This window comes from Schistocerca nitens, chromosome 1 (assembly GCF_023898315.1).
Source record: "Schistocerca nitens isolate TAMUIC-IGC-003100 chromosome 1, iqSchNite1.1, whole genome shotgun sequence".
NCBI lineage: Eukaryota > Metazoa > Arthropoda > Insecta > Orthoptera > Acrididae > Schistocerca > Schistocerca nitens.
In genome coordinates, this window is record NC_064614.1 from 1161852373 (window position 1) to 1161871566 (window position 19194).

The window sequence follows — 19194 nt, forward strand, 5'->3', positions numbered from 1 at the left end:
TTTCATTTTATTCCTAGAGTTGACCATAAATTCTTGGTTATACAGCTTCTTGGCTTTGCAAATAACCTTGTTGAGAATTATTGTATACATTCTAAATATTCATAGAGTAACTTATTGTCTGTAGTTGTACTATATATATAATCAATGGTTTTTTACTTTTGCAAGAGATTTATATTCCTAAAGATAACTGTTTCTTACTATATTTATTACATTGGTATTGTGTAGGTGTAAAACTGTTGTTGTAGGTCTGTGGTTTGTTTTTCGTAGTATAATACTAACATTCACTAGTTTTTACCGAGGTAAGGACTCTTTTAAAACACAATGCATTAAGGTCATCACGTATCTAAATATGAAGATACCTTGAATTGTATAGAGTTGCAGCACTGTGTCAAGTTGCGAAATTTAGTATTTGTATACCACCATCTTACGATCAGTAGTAATGTATAATTAAAACCTTGATGAATTTAATCTCTACTGCTATATATTCAAAAAATTTTTCATAATTGAGTTGCTTGATTTTGAGTATGTGATTACACTGTAGACTGTTTATGGCAAAAAACAGACAGTGACATCACATTTTGTCACTTCTGCAGAAATGATTAACACTGTGATAGCCTACAAGGAAAAACAGTCAGCTTCATCATTCTTGAGTAAATGCTCAGCTACACATAGAAAATATACAGTTTCTGAGTAGTTCAATGAGAAATATCATAGGTTTAAACATTTTTTTTTTATCCATTGCAGCTTCTGGAAGAAAACAGTAATTCTTATTTTTTGTATGTGTGTCTTGCTGATAGCTGATGTTTCTCCTGCATGCAATCACTTTAAATATAGGAGTAGCAGTAGTTTTATTTCATAGGAGTAGTAGTAGTTTTATTTATCTATAGATCTCTTTTACAAGAATACTAGACAGGTCTTGGTATTATAATTTAAGAACAACAAAAATAAATTCACATATTCAAACATTTACAGACTTATAGGGCTAGAATGGCACGGATGGGAGAATTAGTCAGCCATGCCCTTATAGTAGCAAACATCCTGACATATGGGTGAAGTAATTTAGGGGAACCATGGAAAAAAAATGGTTCAAATGGCTCTGAGCACTATGGGACTTAACATCTACGGTCATCAGTCCCCTAGAACTTAGAACTACTTAAACCTAACTAACCTAAGGACAGCACACAACACCCAGTCATCACGAGGCAGAGAAAATCCCTGACCCCACCAGGAATCGAACCCGGGAACCTGGGCACGGGAAGCGAGAATGTTGCCGGAACCATGGAAAACCTAAATCAGTATGGCTGGATGAAATTGGAATTTGCACCCTCCTGAGCACAACCCTAGAAAGAATGTCATAACTAAGAATTGAGTGTACATATGGATTGTATGTAACTAAAAGACAATGGCTATTACACGTTGATGACAAGATTCTAAAAACATAACATGCTAATGCGAGTAACTTTGTTTTTTCTACACCACTTTAGCTGAGAATCAATATTCATTCTTAGAATGAGGAATGAGTGGCTCAAAAATTTTAAATCATTGGGAGAGGGACTGGTCTGTGCTCCTACTTATGCTAAATTTGGATTCTTGTTGAGGCAGGATATCAAAAATCCTTAAGGCTTGTGAGTTTTCTGATTCCAGTGATTCTACTGCTTTTCCTACTGACTTATGAGAATCTGTGAGGGTTGATGGAACAGTCTGGTGGCTCCACTACTGGCTTTTCTGCATGTGGCAGTGATGGCATTGTTTTTTGCCAAATATTGTGATCACCTTATGACAAATTATTCAAGATTTCTGACTGACTTGACTTGTCTTAGTTCCTGTCATTCCCTCTGGAACATAGGGCAATGACAAAATTCCTCCTCCTGCTATTATTTCTAGCAATTCACTTCACTCCAGGTTTTCCCATCACCTGCACCTTCTCTCTCGATCATCCTTTCCCAAGTCTGTTTGGGATGCCCACGTTTTCCAACTCCTTGAGGGTTCCAGTCTAATGCCACTCTTTCAACAGCTCCATCTGGTTTCCTCAATGTATGTCCAATCCATTTCCATTCTTGTTCCTTGATTTGCACATTGATTGGTTGCTGATTTGTCTCCCTCCAAAGATCTTAATTTGTCAATCTATCTGGCCATCTCACATTTAAAATACGCTGGAGACAGTGGTTGATAAAACCTTGGAGCTGGTTTTTGATGTGGGTAGTCACCTTCCAAGTTTTGCAGCCATTAAAACAAAAGAGACTTCACATTGCTATTCAAAAGCCAGAATTTGGTCTTCTTTGAGATGTTCCTGTTTTTCCAAACAGGATACAGTTGAACAAACCCACCATTTGCTCTGCAGATGTGAGTACAGATGTCCTCCTCAGTGCCTCCTGTAGTCGTGACTACATCTGTGAAATCTAGATCTTCGAGCCTATCCTGCATCCCCCATTGCACACCTCTCTTCCATCCCCCCATCACTCTCATCTTCACATGGTCCAGCACCAAAAGAAATAGTGTTGTTGAAAGAATATACCCTTGTCATACTCCTGAATTAACTTAGAAAGGCTCTGTTAGTTCTCCACTATGTAGTACTTGGTATTCATTGTCTTCATACATTTCCTTTATGATGTTAATAATCTTCATTGGAATGCCATATTTTGCAAGTGTATCCCACATGACTCTTTGACTGACAGAGTCAAAATCCTTTTCAAAGTCAATGAAGGTGAGATGGAGGGTGTGTTGCCACTCAACACATTGTTCCAGAATAATTCTGAGAATACTGATAAGGCCCACACAGCTTTGATTTTTTCTAAAACCCACATGCTCTCTCCTCAGTTTTGCTTCCACAGAATCCTTAATGTGGTTTAAAATGATCCTCAAAAGTACCATATTCGGTACTGACATTAGGGTAATTCCCCGCCAGTTGTTGCAGTTAGTAACATCTTCTTCTTTGGGTATTTTCATGATAATACCCCATTTCCAATCTGTTGGCAATTTCTCCTCTCTCACTAGCTTCTCTAAGAGGATGTACAATATCTCGACAGCGGTGTCCAAGTCTGTTTTCAGCATATCAGATGTTATGTTATCTGGTCCTGGTGCCTTCCCTTTCTTGATTTGCTTCAGGGCTATCTGAATTTCTGCTTTCGTGGGTACGTTTACACCAATGCTAGGACTAGGATCATTGTATTCCATTTGTTCTTGTTCTTCTACCTCACCTCCAAGGTCTCTGTTTAGAACTTTGTTAAAGTGTTCCTTCCACCTACATGATTGTTCTTCATGTGTAGTTAGTATCTACCCTCTCTTATGCCCTACTGGTCGGTTCCTCTGGAAACTTTTCTTTGAGAGCATCTTAGTGATATCATATAGTTCTTTCACAGCCCCCTCTGTGCTGCCTGTTCTGCTCTATCAGCCTGTCCATCTATCCATCTCCTGTGGTCTCACACTCCTTTTCACTTCCTTATCTGCTGCTCTATAATCATCTTGTGCCCGTGCTTTCTGTTGCCTGGTCCTGCTATGGTTTACTTTTCCCTTGACCTCCTTTCTATGGGTGATCTTCCTCCAGGTATGTTCAGACCTCCAATCTCTCTGCTGGTGATTTTTAAAGCCAAATTGTCTCTCAATCACAAGCACAAAAGTATTCTTAATTTCTGTCCACATTTCCTCCATGTTTATCCTCAGTCATCTCCAGTTCCAGCGCCTGGAATCTTTTCCGGATTTCCAGCTAGAACCCCTCAGCTATCTGAGGATCTTTCAGTTTACCTACATTGAATCTTCTATTTCTTGGCTCAAATTCCTTTCTGGAAGTCACAATCTTCATTCGGAAACTGCCAGTAACAAGATGGTGGTCACTACTTGCATCTGCACCTTTTCTATTCCACACATCTTCCAGGCTCTTCCTGAACTTCCCAGATACTGTGATGTGGTCAATTTGATTTTCTGTAATATGATCTGGGGATACCTATGTTATCTTACGACATCTCTGATAAGGAAGCAAGGTCCCTTCTATTACAAGGTCATGGCTTGTGCAGAAGTCACTAAATCTTTCCCAATTATCATTCATTTCACCCAAGCCATGAACCCCCATTATCTGTTCCAACCCATCATTGTTATCTCCCACCATGGTATTTATGTCTCTCATAAGAATGAGAATATCTTTCTTGCTCACTTTCCTTACAGCCTCTAGCAGCAGGTAATAGAACTCCTCCTTCTTCTCAATCTCTGATAACTCTGTGGGGGCATAGCATTGGATGAGCATCACGTTTGGATCTTCATCTTAAATCTGGCAGTCATGATTCTACTGGACACAGGTCTCCATTCTAGAAGGCTTTTCTTTGCTGCCTTGGTCAACAATAGCCCGACTCGATCCCAGTGTTCCTCTTACTCTTCACAGCCTGAGTATAAGAATGTAATTCCATCCAATGTCTGCATTTCACCAAACTCTGGCCACCTCACTTCACTCAATCCCAGGATATCAAGCTTATAGTTACTCATTTCTCTGGTCACTTTGTAATGATTCATGTTGAATGTTCCTTAACTTAAGTTTCTTCTGCCTGGTTCACTGATGAATGAATGGGAAATTTTCATGTTTCACAAACTTTATTCACATTAATTGACATACGAACTGCACACTCGTCATGTAAACAAAACACCGACAGATTTCACTGATCTCTTTGACTTCCAAAATTAACTTTAAAACTGACTGAGGAAACAACAACTCAACAACTCACTCGAAGCCTTGCTGCATCACTTTATTTAGAATTTTAACAATAGCTTCCAAAATACAGCATTATTGATTTTATACAAATTTGATGTTACAATTAAAATTTACAAAATGTAAAGAAACTGATGTTAGAGCCAAATAAGGTACAAAGTAACTCTTGTATATAGATCAAACCCTTATGGTATGTGTATACTACTACTTGATGCCCTGATAAGTAATTCTTGAACTTGGTGAAAGCCCAATAGACTGCTAACAATTCTTTTTCTGTGACAGTATAGGACTTCTCATGTTTTTGCAAAGTTCTACTGACAAAAGCTGTTGATCTATGCTCCATCACACCATCTACAAGCTTTTCTTTGAACAAATGAGCTCCCAGTCCGTAGTCACTGCTGTCGGTCATAATGCAAAATGGTTCTGTAAGATCAGGTCTGTATAACATTTTACTATTGCACATCTGTTTCTTGATGATGTTGAAAGCTTCTTGACAATCCTTGTCCCATACCCAAATGGTGTTCTTCTTTAACAAGTTGTTCAAATGTTGTGCATTTAAAGCTTGATTGCTGACAAACTTCCAGCAGTAGCCACAAATTCCATAGAACGATTTAAGTTGTCTCTTAGTCTTGGGCGCAGGAAATTTTGCAATGGCTTCAAGTTTTTCTTCATCACGCAAACTTCCTTCTTCTGAGATGGTATGACCTAAAAATTTAAGCTTTCTAAATCCAAATTTGCATTCCTCTAGTTTTAATGACATCCCTCTCTGCCTCAATCTGTATCACACTTCACCCAACAAACTATATGTTCTTCCCAACTCTTTCCTGTTACAAGTATGTCATCAACATAAAGGATTAGTTTGCCTAACAGTTCTTTTCCTAGAACAAAATTCAATGGTTGGATTAATTCTGCAACTGATACATTAAGGCAAAATGGTACAACACAATAACAATAACATCTTCCTCCATACAAAAGTGCAGTATATTTTCTAGAGTGTCTCTCCAATGGTACCTGATGAAAACCAGCTGTTAAATCTAAACTAGTCATGTACTTCATATGTTCAAACTCATGTAATAACTCGTCTGTGTTCTCAGGGTGATCAGTTTCCCTCTCAAGGTATTTGTTTAAATGTCTTGAATCGAGCACAAGTCTTACTCCACCATCACGTTTGGAAACTACCACCAACAGGTTATTGTATGCGCTATTGCACCTTTCAATTACTTCCCACTCTTCCATCTTTTGTAATTCTTCCTCCACAGCTTTTCTTTTTGAGATGGGTATTCCATATGGTTCGATGAAAAATGGTTCATGAGGTTTTAGTTTAAGTCTACATTATTCATAGTTTTTCACTTTCCCAGGTTTCTCACTAAACACATCTTTGTATTACCACAACAATTGATCTGTCTGTTCTTTGTCTAGACTTCCAGCTTCTTTTAGTTTGGTGGCCACTAATTCAGCATACTTGTCTCCACTGCATCCTTCTTCATTGTCTTCCTTGTTAACGTTAATCTTTTCATTTGCACAAATCACTCTTCTAATTTGAAAATTGTTCTCTAGGCAATTTTGGATGATTAGTTCAGTGAAATGTGTTACATCTGTCTTTGGGTTGGTAAGCCTTAACTTTTTGTTATTCCAGTCAAAATCTGCATTTAGTCCTTGTATCCAGTTCATTCCAAACAAAATATTTTCACTGAGGTCAGGTATTACCAAACATCCTTGGTTATACTGTACATCATTAATGGTGAAAGATATTAAGGCTTGCCTTTTTACAACTTTGCTGTGCCTACCAGTTGCTTTCTTAATTTTGATTCCAATAACAGGATATTCTTCAAAGTCAGTACTATGTCTTATGTGGTCTCTAAATTTTTCAGAAATGGCACAGACAGGACTACCCATGTCTAATAGGCAAACTCCTTCATACTTTGCAACTTTTATACATATATACGGGCAAGCCAAAACATTTTCCTTCCTGCGTTCCTCATCTTCATGCAACAAATCATTCTCAATCTCTTCTAAAGTCAAAGTCATTTATATCATTTTTTTCTGCAAAATTTCTGTCACTTGTCTGAATGTTACTTAGAGCTACATCAAATGACTGCTTGATGTCACATCCCTCTTTTACACACTGTCTACTTTTCTCAGAACTGATCTCATTGTAAGCCTGCTGCTTGGTTCTTCCTTCCCAGTTGGAATGCAATTCTTCACAAATAACCTTGATGACCATTTTTACTCTGTCGCTGTCTCTATAACCCTTATAAGTATCCGATAAAGTTTCTAGCATCACATCTAAATCATAATGTCTGTCCACATGATCCTTATCTGATTATACCTTCCCAGTTTCCATTGGTACAATCTGGTTCTCATATTCTTCACAAATACTACTGACATCATCTTTTTCACCATTAATTAAATCTTCTCTGACCTTCTTATACACCATGCTGCCTAATTCTTCCTCCCATTCAACATTATTACTGTCACTTTCACAATCAACATCGTCACACATGATATCATCTCCAATACTAGGCACTTCTACAACATCTTTACAATTATCATCAGAATTGTTGACAAGTACACCAGTATAGGTATCATCACTTAAGTGCTTAACAGTAATAGATTCTTCTTCTATTAATTTACTTCATACAAACTCATCAAGATTACCATCAGAACCAACATTTTCTTTACAAACTTCTTAACCACACTGATTATACAGACTTGAAATAGTTTCCTCCTCTAACGGAACTTCTTCAACATGCTTACAAATACTATTACTTCTATCTTCAACACTCTCATTCATACTTTTCCAGAATTTACTTTCAAACTGTAATTTGCTAATCTGATGTGCTCTTCTTACATTAGTTCTGTCATTTCCACTCCAATATCTTTAATTATTCTGTCTTCTGTAATTATTTTTGATGTCTCTAGGATGGAGGTGTTTAGCCTGATTTCTGTACTTATTTCTTGCCTCAAACTGACAGGCTCCCAATGGGGCATATGTCTGTTTAAATTGCCTGGTCTTAATTGGTGCTTCTCCAGTTGTCTGTTATTATTCTCCCAAGGTCTCTCCCTGTTGTCATACCCTCTGTTTCCATTCCCATTTCCATGGTTGACCCATCTATTATCACTTTATTGTAACCACTATTATTATTCTGATATACATTGTCACTCCTAGCTTGATTACTGCTCCGATTCCACCCCCAGATGGTTGACCTCCAAATCTGCCATTACTTAACCTCTCATCTCTCTCAAAGACTCTATTCAACTTATCTACATACCTCAAGAACTGATCTACAGAGTCATCTTGTCCATAAATCGACTCCCACTGTACTCTTTTCGGTAATCTCCTTTTTAAAACATCTGTTTGTATTAGTTTGTAAAAAGGTTTATCTAAGTATACTAATTTCCTCAATTGCTTTTCACAAAAACACTTCAAGCTACCATCACCTTCTGTATACATTCGACCATTCAAAAACTCACGCTTAATCCTAGCTTTTTCAGATTCTGACTAAAACTTATTTAAGAACTTTCTTTCAAATTCATCATATGCCATGGTACAATTAAAATTCTGATTGGCCAATGGGTTTGCTTCTCCATCCAAAAATTTCTTAACAAACTTAATTTTAGCATTGTTTCTTATGTCATTACTAAAATTATCTTGACAATGCTGTAAAAAGTCAACAGGATGTAATTTACCATCTCCTGGAAAGCATTTTAAAGGTGTGCCACCCCATACACAATTATTATTGCTAACAAAATTTCTTTGAGCCACACCCTCTTTAGTTCTACAACTTTCCTACTTAAATCTTTTTACCCAAGTCTATTTTCTCATCACACTTCAGTTCTACACTACTTATTTGATTAGTAATGTCTGTAAGTTTTGACTCAGAGTTCCTTTTGTAAGATTCTACTTTTTCTTCTAAAATTCTCCTAGTCTGGACAACCTCTACTTTAAATTTAGAATTTTCTACTTCTACATGTTTATCTAATTTTTTGAATCTTCTCATTTATGGATAACTCTTGTGTGAAGTTTGTTTCTAATATCTCTAACCTTCCTTCTACTGCTCCTACACAAGTACTGAGTTCACCCTGCCCTGTCTCAACAGTAATTTTTAGTGCTGCCAAACCCTCCTCGATTTCCCTTATCTGATTAGTATTTTTACTTAATTGCTGACTCAAGTGTTTGCTGACCGGTTCCTGCCTAATCTCTTCCATCTGTTCCTTTGCTTCTTTCATGTGCTGCATTAATAACATTAACAAATCATCTCTGCCTACTCTTCCCTGTGCAATTGGAGCACTTGTGGAAACATTTTCACTGGAATCCTCTCCACTAAACCTTTGATCTACCCTTTGATTACTATTGGGCAATAGTCCCCTGATACTTGTTCCTAGGTCCAAAGTGTTTTCTACAGATTCACTACTAACTCCTTTTTTCTCACTCATTTTTACATAGTCTTTATCAGCCATACTAAATTATAAAATATAAAACTTCCCACACAAATGTTTGTCACTTTCACAAAAACACTAATTAAGAAAATAAACTGTTACTCATCTGATTGTTGACGGTGCTGTCCAAGAATTTGGTCCTTTTTTATCCACACCAACTCTTCCCATGTGGCAACCAACATCTATTCATTCTGTGTGTCCATAACACAACATTTTTCAAGACATTTTATGCTTTGGATTCATCTTATGTTCACCTGAAACAGTCACTTGTTAAACATATTTCCACATTTCAACATCGACCCCAGCTCAACTCAACCAAATGTAACAACTCATGTTGAATGTTGCTTAACTTAAGTTTCTTCTGCCTTGTCCATTGACGAATGAATGAGAAATTTTCATGCTTCATAAACATTATTCACATTAATTGACATCCAAATTGCACACTCGTCATCTAAACAAAATACCGACAGAATTCACTGATCTCTTTGACTTCCAAATGTAACTTTAAAACTGACTGATGAAACTACAACTCAACAACTCACTCGCAGCCTCACTGCATCACTTTATATAGAATTTTAACAATAGCTTCCAAAATAAAGCATTATTAATTTTATACAATTTTGATGTTACACTTAAAATTTACAAAAAGTAAAGAAACTGATGTTACAGCGGAACAAGGTATAAAATACAATATTCAATCACAGTCTTTTATAGTAATATCTTTAGTTTTCCATAAGAATATCATTCTGAACTTTAATTACAGTAATGTCTCTTGTATTATTTTAGTTACTTAATTAAATACAGTGTTGTGAGGGTGACATGGTATTAGAAGGTGGAAAGTGTAACATGAGGCTGAAATGAAAATGAAAATAAAAATATATGGGAAGAGATAAAGGTGGACTGGAAAGTAACTGGAGTGTGAAAAAAGATGAGAGGGTGTTGGTTACAGCTGGGCTATGTTGGAATTGGGTTGGTAGACAGCGATGTGCACCTTTATCTCTTCCCATATATTTTTATTTTCATTTTCATTTCAGCCTCATGTTACACTTTCCACCTTCTAATACCATGTCACCCTCACAACACTCCCACAACGACCCCATTAAGTTTTATTTACATTCCCTCCGCAAACTTGCCTTCGCCCTATCCAGATTACGCTCCCATATTCTATTTTCTCAGGCTTGTCTGACAGGCATTACCCCCAAAGGCCTCACACTTAAAGTTCCCATCTCTGGCTGCAACCCTTCTTTCCATCAGTCCCTATACCAGTTCCAAACTGAACAATCCATTGCCCTCACCCACCTAATCCTTCACCTACACATCAACTCAGCCAATGAACACACCCGTCAACTCCTATCCTTAATAAAAGTCCTTAATCTTTCCTCTCCCACATCCACACCGGTTGTTCAGAGCATCCTCCTACAGGCCAACCATAAATTAGAACAGCATGCCACCCTCCACCTCAAAAAACTATCCAATCTCCTGGTTTCCCACCTCCGGAAAGGCAACTCACTCACCCTTCACAACCTTTCCAGCAAACCTCAACCTCCTCTCATCGCACACCAACCCAGTCTCTCCCATCTACTCAATCTCCCACTTCCAGCTCCACTCCCTCCAAAACCTCAAAATTCCAATCAACACAACCTGGAACCACAACACCCCAATTCAGTAGTTAACATTTCCTCCAAACCTCTCTCCCAATACGAAACCTCTGTCCTATCCAAAGCCCTCACCTTCAGCCCCACTCCCAGATTCAACCAAACAGCCCTCGTCAAAGATTTATTGTCCTACACCCATACTCTCTGCTGGAAATATCACTTTGCCATGAAGAAAAATGATCCTAATCCTACTCCTAATGATCCAACTCCCCAAAACACCATCCATATTGAACCCTGCCTGGAACAGTTCCGTCCTCCGTCGCAGCGGGACCCACCTCCTCTTCCTCAAAATCACCCTCTCCAAACCCTCCAGGAATTTCTGACTTCCAGCCTTGCATCTCAATCCTTCTTAAAAAACCTTAATCCTACTCCCAACATCACCACTGCTGAAGCCCAGGCTATCCGTGATCTGAAGGCTGGCCGATCCATCGTCATTCTTCCGGCGGACAAGGGTTCCACGACCGTGGTACTTGATCGTCGGGAGTATGTGGCTGAGGGACTGCGTCAGCTTTCAGACAACACCACATACAAAGTTTGCCAAGGTAACCCCATTCCCGATGTCCAGGCGGAGCTTCAAGGAATCCTCAGAACCTTAGGCCCCCTGCAAAACCTTTCACCTGACTCCATCAACCTCCTGACCCCACCAACACCCCGCACCCCTACCTTCTACCTTCTTCCTAAAATCCACAAACCCAATCATCCCGGCCGCCCCATTGTAGCTGGTTACCAAGCCCCCACAGAACGTATTTCTGCCCACGTAGATCAACACCTTCAACCCATTACATGCAGTCTCCCATCCTTCATCAAAGACACCAACCACTTTCTCGAACGCCTGGAATCCTTACCCAATCTGTTACCCCCGGAAACCATCCTTGTAACCATTGATGCCACTTCCTTATACACAAATATTCCACACGTCCAGGGCCTCGCTGCGATGGAGCACTTCCTTTCACGCCGATCACCTGCCACCCTACCTAAAACCTCTTTCCTCATCACCTTAGCCAGCTTCATCTTGACCCTCAACTTCTTCACTTTTGAAGGCCAGACATACCAACAATTAAAGGGAACAGCCATGGGTACCAGGATGGCCCCCTCATACGCCAACCTATTCATGGGTCACTTAGAGGAAGCCTTCTTGGTTACCCAGGCCTGCCAACCCAAAGTTTGGTACAGATTTATTGATGACATCTTCATGATCTGGACTCACAGTGAAGAAGAACTTCAGAATTTCCTCTCCAACCTCAATTCCTTTGGTTCCATCAGATTCACCTGGTCCTACTCCAAATCCCATGCCACTTTCCTTGACGTTGACCTCCACCTGTCCAATGGCCAGCTTCACACGTCCGTCCACATCAAACCCACCAACAAGCAACAGTACCTGCATTATGACAGCTGCCACCCATTCCACATCAAACGGTCCCTTCCCTACAGCCTAGGTCTTCGTGGCAAACGAATCTGCTCCAGTCCGGAATCCTTGAACCATTACACCAACAACCTGACAACAGCTTTCGCATCTCGCAACTACCCTCCCGACCTGGTACAGAAGCAAATAACCAGAGCCACTTCCTCATCCCCTCGAACCCAGAATCCCCCACAGAAGAACCACAAAAGTGCCCCACTTGTGACAGGATATTTTCCAGGACTGGACCAGACTCTGAATGTGGCTCTCCATCAGGGATACGACTTCCTCAAATCCTGCCCTGAAATGAGATCCATCCTTCATGAAATCCTCCCCACTCCACCAAGAGTGTCTTTCCGCCGTCCACCTAACCTTCGTAACCTGTTAGTTCATCCCTATGAAATCCCCAAACCACCTTCCCTACCCTCTGGCTCCTATCGTTGTAACTGCCCCCAGTGTAAAACCTGTCCCATGCACCCTCCCACCACCACCTACTCCAGTCCTGTAACCCGGAAGGTGTACACGATCAAAGGCAGAGCCACATGTGAAAGCACCCACGTGATTTACCAACTGACCTGCCTACACTGTGATGCATTCTATGTGGGAATGACCAGCAACAAACTGTCCATTCGCATGAATGGACACAGGCAGACAGTGTTTGTTGGTAATGAGGATCACCCTGTGGCTAAACATGCCTTGGTGCACGGCCAGCACATCTTGGCACAGTGTTACACGGTCCGGGTTATCTGGATACTTCCCACCAACACCAACCTATCCGAACTCCGGAGATGGGAACTTGTTCTTCAATATATCCTCTCTTCCCGTTACCCACCAGGCCTCAATCTCCGCTAATTTCAAGTTGCCGCCACTCATACCTCACCTGTCATTCAACATCATCTTTGCCTCTTCACTTCCGCCTCGACTGACATCTCTGCCCAAACCCTTTGTCTTTAAATATGTCTGCTTGTGTCTGTATATGTGTGGATGAATATGTGTGTGTGTGCAAGTGTATACCTGTCCTTTTTTCCCCCTAAGGTAAGTCTTTCCACTCCCGGGATTGGAATGACTCCTTACCCTCTCCCTTAAAACCCACATCCTTTTCGTCTTTCCCTCTCCTTCCCCTCTTTCCTGATGAGGCAACAGTTTGTTGTGAAAGCTTGAATTTTGTATGTATGTTTGTGTGTCTATCGACCTGCCAGCACTTTTGTTTGGTAAGTCTCATCATCTTTGTTAGATATATATATATATATATATATATATATATATATATATATATATATATATATATATATATATAAAAAGAAAGATGATGAGACTTACCAAACAAAAGCACTGGCAGGTCGATAGACACACAAACAAACACAAATATACACACAAAATTCAAGCTTTCGCAACAAACTGTTGCCTCATCAGGAAAGAGGGAAGGAGAGGGAAAGACGAAAGGATGTGGGTTTTAAGGGAGAGGGTAAGGAGTCATTCCAATCCCAGGAGCGGAAAGACTTACCTTAGGGGGAAAAAAGGAAAAAAGGAGGAAAAAAGGACAGGTATACACTAGCACACACACACATATCCATCCACACATACAGACACAAGCATGTCTGCTTGTGTCTGTATGTGTGGATGGATATGTGTGTGTGTGCCAGTGTATACCTGTCCTTTTTTCCTCCTTTTTTCCTTTTTTCCCCCTAAGGTAAGTCTTTCCGCTCCTGGGATTGGAATGACTCCTTACCCTCTCCCTTAAAACCCACATCCTTTCGTCTTTCCCTCTCCTTCCCTCTTTCCTGATGAGGCAACAGTTTGTTGCGAAAGCTTGAATTTTGTGTGTATATTTGTGTTTGTTTGTGTGTCTATCGACCTGCCAGTGCTTTTGTTTGGTAAGTCTCATCATCTTTCTTTTTAGATATATTTTTTCCACGTGGAATGTTTCCCTCTGTTATATATATATATATATATAATAGAGGGAAACATTCCACGTGGGAAAAAATCATCTGTGTTTTTAGATATACATCGTACAAGGCCTTAGGAAGCACTGAATTGTCTGATAATTATCTGAATGCATATAAAAAAAAGGTAGTATTGGACATTTCATATGAATCCTGGGGGAGGCAGTACCGTTATAACTTGTTTCAGCTTGCTACTCTCCCTCAAGGTTCGTATATTCCAAAAACAAATTTTCATTTTCCTTTTCACACCAAAGGTCATCACCAGTTCATCCATCTGGGTTTGTATTCTCGTCTCGGTTTCAGTAATCAGGTTATTTAAGAAGGGCAGGTGACTGGCCCACCGCTTCTGATTGCCTTGGTCGGGCAGCCACATTATCACCTAGGCACTGATGACTTACCTGATGTTTGGTATGTGGGCTTGGCATTTCCTCCACAACATTTCCTGGTTTAACCACCAGCATTGGTTTAATTGGGAGAATTTGAAAGTAAAAGAAAAAGGATGGGCTAGGGATAGGAGAAGGATAGGAGACAGGTGTTTGATAGGTTGTTGTGGGACACACTTGGTCTGGCTCCTCCCCTTCAGCCTGTCTCGCATGGGTGACCCTGCTGACACTATTGCTGCCATAGCCCTCCAGATCCAGAGCACACAGACTTCCTTGCCCGCACGGACAGTGCTATGTTAAGGTGGCGTCCCCTGAGGAGGATTCCAGATTTCACTTTTAACTATATTATGGCTTGTAAAAGCAACCAGTTTTGATTTAATAGCTATTGAACAAATATTTCTGAATGTTATTCCCAGCTCTAGATGAAGAAATTCAATGTTACACTCTCCTTCCTATATAAGCTTAAATTTCTCACTTACGTGATGTGACTAAGTCATTGTTAAATGTTTCATTAGAAGCAAAATTAACAAACAATTTATACATATAATCACAGCTCACAGTTTTCTTACCATGATAAAAGGTGAGAACTGCTATAGATCTACATTTTGTATCCAACTCCATTACAAAAAGAGAGAAAAAGCAAGTGAATATTATTATTCTTTGATGATTACTTATAGTAGATTGGTTTGCCATTCCTAGTAATCTCATTTTCACCTAACTGGCTTTCAGATGTCAGGTGATGTCTGCTTGTTGTAACTCTTTTGGCTGAATGACACTATTGATATTTTATCTCTGAGAACTGACCAGGGCACATGCATAAAAATGATTTATATATGCTGCATTAAGTTCTCATATCTTTAAACACTTTTCATATATTTATTTCTTCTGTGATATTTTACCATAAAAATACCTAGCTAACTTCTCCTAACTTCTCAAATTCCTTTATTATGAAAGTACCCTTGGTGGTTGGGGGGTGGGGGGGAACCCGCACGTATGCGCCCCCCCCCCCCCCTGCCACCACCACCACCACCACCACCCAGCACCCCAGCACCCAGCACCCCAATGATTCAGGTGAAAACCGTTTATTGAAAATACAAAATCTGTACTACGTTTTACATTCTATTACTATATTCTATATTGTTGGATCCCAAGAATCTATTCTTTAATTACTTATTCTGTTATAAGCAGGCGTCATTCAACACTGTGCTCAGGAAAGAAAAGTGTTGTGGAGTAACAGGAATGTTAATATCAGATTCCCATAAATGTGTTCAGTTACAGTTTAAGTACAGATTTATCATTCCTAAGTTAACTTCCTCTATAATTAAAAACTGTTAGATGCCTATCAAAGAAATACACATACCTTCCAAATTAAAATACAGGGCTTTATTGTCCTTAGGTGTTATGATATTTTAGAAGTGCTACCACACATGACATGATGCCAGCTAGATTTTTAAAGTTGAACAGAAAATGTAGAATGGTCACATAGTGTGCCTGTGTTTATACATGGAGACATCATTTATAATTTCTGTGCTGTGCTGGTTGACATAAAAGGAAGAAAGAAAACAGAGCCTGAAGAAATTTAGTACTTTTCTTTCACTTCAAATCACCTGTCTTTGGGGTACGTCAGATCAATCACTTCTTAGATGCTTGTGCTCTCTTTTTCTCCCAATAGTTCTTCATTTTATCTGATCTCTTGTTTCTTTCCTCCTCTGATATCTGAATTGGTTTCCTGGTGTTGGTCTTAACTTGGAACCTCTTAGTTTTGTCTTTGGTCACGGTCTTAGCTCTACCATTCCTTAACATGACTTCGGTAATCTGGAGTTCTCTCTAATCCTTTTTCACTTCCTTAAACCAATTGGGTTTAGTCTTTTTTTTATAAAAGAAGTCAAAGATTTGTTTAGTTAGTCTGTTGGGATTCATTTGGAGTTTGTGTACATAGAGATAGAAATCAATCCTCCTTTTCCTCATGGTTTCTGAGAATCTATTCGACTTTGCATAGAGGGCTTTGTCTCTATAGAACACTTGTTTGTTATTTTGGAATGTGGGACCCATGATCTTCCTCAAAAATTTTCCTCTCCTTGATTTCCAGTTTCTCCATTTGCCCTTTCCTTCCCATGACTAGTGTGTCTGCTGCATAGAATGCTTCCCGCTTAATTACTATGTTATAATGCCTTAGGCATAGTGAAGGCAGCAGAGGATCAAGTAGGTAAAAAGACGAGGGCTAGTAGAAATCCTTGGGTAACAGAAGAAATATTGAATTTAATTGATGAAAGGAGAAAATATAAAAATGCAGTAAATGAAGCACGCAAAAATGAATACAAACGTCTCAAAAGTGAGATCGACAGGAAGTGCAAAATGGCTAAACAGGGATGGCTAGAGGACAAATGTAAGGATGTAGAGGCTTATCTCACTAGAGATAAGATAGATACTGCTACAAGAAAATTAAAGAGACCTTTGGAGAAAAGAGAACCACTCGTATGAATATCAAGAGCTCAGATGGAAACCCAGTTCTAAGCAAAGAAGGGAAAGCAGAAAGGTGGAAGGAGTATATAGAGGGTCTATACAAGGGCAATGTACTTGAGGACAATATTATGGAAATGGAAGAGGATGTAGATGAAGATGAAATGTGAGATATGATACTGCGTGAAGAGTTTGACAGAGCACTGAAAGACCTGATTCGAAACAAGGCCCCGGGAGTAGACAACATTCTATTAGAACTACTGACAGCCTTCGGAGAGCCAGTCCTGACAAAAAGGAAACAAAAGAAAAATTCAGAGTAGGAATTAAAATCCATGGAGAAGAAATAAAAATTTGAGGTTCGCCGATGACATTGTAATTCTGTCAGAGACAGCAAAGGACTTGGAAGAGCAGTTGAACGAAATGGATAGTGTCTTGAAAGGAGGATATAAGATGAACGTCAACAAAAGAAAAATGAGGATAATGGAATGTAATCGAATTAAGTCGGGTGATGCTGAGGGAATTAGATTAAGAAATGAGACACTTAAAGTAGTAAAGGAGAGCAAAATAACTGATGATGGTCGAAGTAGAGAGGATATAAAATGTAGACTGGCAATGGCAAGTAAAGTGTTTCTGAAGTAGAGAAATTTGTTAACATCGAGTATAGATTTAAGTGTCAGGAAGTCATTTCTGAAAGTATTTGTATGGAGTGTAGCCATGTATGGAAGTGAAACATGGACGATAAATAGTTTGAACAAGAAGAGAATAGAAGCTTTCGAAATGTAGTGCTATAGAAGAATGCTGAAGATTAGATGGGTAGATTACATAAATAACGAGGAGGTATTGAATAGGATTGGGGAGAAGAGAAGTTTGTCGCACAACTTGACTAGAAGAAGGGATAGGTTGGTAGGACATGTTCTGAGGCACCAAGGGATTACCAATTTAGTATTAGAGGGCAGCATGGAGGGTAAAACTCGTAGAGGGAGACCAAGAGATGAATACACTAAGCAGATTGAAGGATATAGGTTGCAGTAGGTACTGGGAGATGAAGAAGCTTGCACAGGATAGAGTACCATGGAGAGCCGCATCAAACCAGTCTCAGGACTGAAGACCACAACAACAACAACAACAATGCCTTAGTTTGGTGTTCCAAGAGAGGTCTTTCTTATTGTTTGTGTTTTTTGTTTTCTGGAAAGATAGTTCCATTTTGGTCCTTGTTACTTCCATTGCTTTCCCTTCAGGGTTGTCCCATTCAATACAATCTGCTAGGTACTTGAAACTCCTAACCACTTCTGTTTTTTGAGTTCCAGAACAACAACATTTTTTTTTTTTTTTTTTTTTAAATCTCAAGTCCTATTTTCCCTGCCTGCTCTTGTAACTTGGCGATTTGTTCTTTAGCTTCCTTCCATGTTTCCGTGAGCATTGACATGTCATCAGGATCAGGAAATACCAAACACTTAATCATGATTCCTTTCCTTTTTGTTCCAAGTCTTATTCCCCCTCTCGTTCTTGCATTCCATTCCCTGACAACTTTTTTGAGTGCACAGTTAAAGAGCAGGGGTGAGAGACCATACTCTTGTCGGATCTGTGTTCTGATCTCAAAAGGTTCCAATAGTTCACCGATGAATCTGACTTTAGAGGACATATTCATGAGTTTTCCCATCCCAGCTAAACTCCTCCAAAATACTGAACAACCATTCTCTGTCCATGGAATCATAAGCTTTTTGGAAGTCTACAAAAGTCACTGTATATGTTTTCACCCTTTGCTTCTGATATGCTAAAATGTTTCTGAGGGTTAGGATCTGTTCAGGTCAGGATCTTCCTTTCCTAAACCCTACTTGATACTCCCCAATTTGGCAATCCAGCTGATATTCTACTCTTTCTAGTTAAGATCTGTACAATATCTTGTAGGTCACATCCACCAGGTAAATCCCTCTATTGTTGTTGGGATCAGATTTAGGACGTTTGTTGTGAAGAGGGTGTATCAGGGCCATTTTCCATTCTTATGGAATGATTCATTTCTTCCACATCTCCTAAAAAGTTTCTGGAGTAAGACAATTGTATTTTTGCTAGCATACTTCCATAATTTGGCTGTTATCTGATTTTCCTCTGATGACTTGAAATTTTCAATATGATTTAGTATTGCCTGGGTCTCACTAACAGATGGGGGTTAAGAGTCTGGGTTGGGGATGACTTTTGATGTGGTTCCTCGCAGCTTTGAAGT